The sequence below is a fragment of the Cyprinodon variegatus genome, unplaced genomic scaffold, assembly GCF_000732505.1.
Source record: "Cyprinodon variegatus isolate N-32 unplaced genomic scaffold, C_variegatus-1.0 Scaffold101, whole genome shotgun sequence".
Taxonomy (NCBI): domain Eukaryota; kingdom Metazoa; phylum Chordata; class Actinopteri; order Cyprinodontiformes; family Cyprinodontidae; genus Cyprinodon; species Cyprinodon variegatus.
The window spans coordinates 1,542,544-1,544,458 of record NW_015150554.1 but is presented as its reverse complement, the minus strand read 5'-3'; the positions used below and the strand labels follow the sequence as shown (position 1 = coordinate 1,544,458).

Sequence of the window (1,915 nt, the reverse complement as noted above, 5' to 3'; positions counted from 1 at the left end):
TAACAACCCCGGCGTCGTCCGTTCTCACACTCGTGAGGACAGGACGATCGTCAGCCCTGCTGCAGCGCATCGCCGGGCTTTCAGCCGCAGAGGAATGATAATTAGGAGGCGACTGACTCGGCTGAAGGAGGAGGAGGAGGAGGAGGAGAGAAGGAGCCTGGCCTGCAGCAGCAGAGGGAAGGAGAAGGAGGTGTGGAACTGATCTCCATCTGATCAACAAGAAGAGAGGAAAACCTTGAAGTGGAGGCAGCTTCTTTTTTTTTTTTCTACCAAAGGAGATGATGATGATGATGATGATGATGATGATGATGACAGCAGCGGAGGAGGAGGGGAAGGAGGAATGAGCTGGGATCGATACTCCTCCCTCCATCACCTCCCCAGGAGCGGCTGAAACCTGTGAGGTTCTGTTGTGGTTCTGTTTGCCGTGTCGTGTCACATGCTGGTTAAATAGGCCGCCGTGTGCGGAACGTGCCGCCTGCGATTAGCGCCGCTGCCGCGGCTGCAGATGGAGGGAGGCTGTGCGTGGAAATGATGCGTGGGCTGAATGAGTGGCGGAGAACACGACTGTAAAACAGGCGCTTAGAGTAGCGGCGCTGCTGTTAGATTACAGCCAGATTCTATGAGGGATGGGAAGGATGCAGCTGATGAGCTGCCTGCAGCTCTAATCCCAGCAGCCGCTCGGATGGATGCAGATTAACCAGATTAACATCTCTGTTCTTCTCTTAAAGCAGAAATGTTCCTGGATTTATGGGTGGAGGAAAACCTTTAAAGTTTCATCTTAAACCTGAAGGATTGATTAAAAAAAAAACACTTTACAGATGAGCTGCATCCAGAAGCTCCTTCAGGAGGATTCCTGGAAGGAAGTTCATGATGATGCAGGAGTTATTCACACAATCCAGATTATTTCTGGCTCTCTGTCCTCTGAGAGTGACGAGCATCAGGAGCGTCATTATTAGATCAGCTTCTACACACGGTTGTCTATATCTACAACAACCTGTTGGGAAAAAGAGCCATCAGGTGCGACAGCATCTAGAATCCCTCTGGGATCCATGAAGAACTGAATGAAACGGACAGTTGGTCGTTATTTAGGCCCAATGCTGATTTCCATCAGCTACAAACCTGAGAATTAGTTTAATTTATCGGAAAATAATCTGGTAGAAATGAAAGGTGCGTTTGGTTCCTGTCAGGGCTGCAAACGTCGTTTCTTTTTTCAATGAATCGATTAATAATCAGGAAGCCAAAGGTTCCTTAAAGAAGACTTTTGGTGGAATTAAACCAGCTGAAACTCAAACATACCGACACAGAAACAAGGATTTATATCTTAAATACTGAATATTTCCTTATGTTGTTTTACAACTTTGATATAATTCCTGCTCTAAGTGCGTCGCTCTGTTGGCTAAAGGATTATTTATTGGGCTCCATACTCCTGTTTCACGATTCATTAATTACTAAATTGATTGATGATTATTTCAATAATTGATTAATCTGATTAATTCCAAAAAAGTTCAAATCAATCCACTGGACTTTGTTTCCCAGTTTGAAGACGTTTCTCTTCCATCAGGAAGATTTTTAATTCAAAATGTCAGAAATAGCGTTTAGTTCCAGGTTTATATCAGGCTTCCCCACAGTGGGCCCCTGAGGGCCGCTGTCCTGCAGGTTTTAGAGCTTTTCTGCTCCAGCAGCTCATTTCCTTTGGGAGCTGATTAACAGCCTCAATATTTCTGCCTTAGCTGAGCTTGGAGCTCAGGTTGGCGTTTAAAGCTGGACTCCACTGGGAACCCCTCATACACGCGCCTGATGGCCACTCATACACACACCTGATGGCCCCTCATACACACACCTGATGGCCCCTCATACACACACCTGATGGCCCCTCATACACACACCTGATGGCCCCTCATACACACACCTGATG

General features: G+C 46.6%; 1 protein-coding gene across 1 annotated transcript in view; it reads left to right on the top strand.

Annotated features, from left to right (window-relative positions):
• The first annotated feature begins 45 nt into the window (after window positions 1-45).
• Window positions 46-1,915, top strand: part of LOC107084482 (IQ motif and SEC7 domain-containing protein 2-like) — a 26,310-nt gene continuing 24,440 nt past the window's right edge. Inside the window, exon 1 of the mRNA XM_015374367.1 lies at window positions 46-396. The gene's annotated coding sequence lies outside the window, so the exon portion shown is untranslated. The remainder of the gene's footprint in view (window positions 397-1,915) is intronic.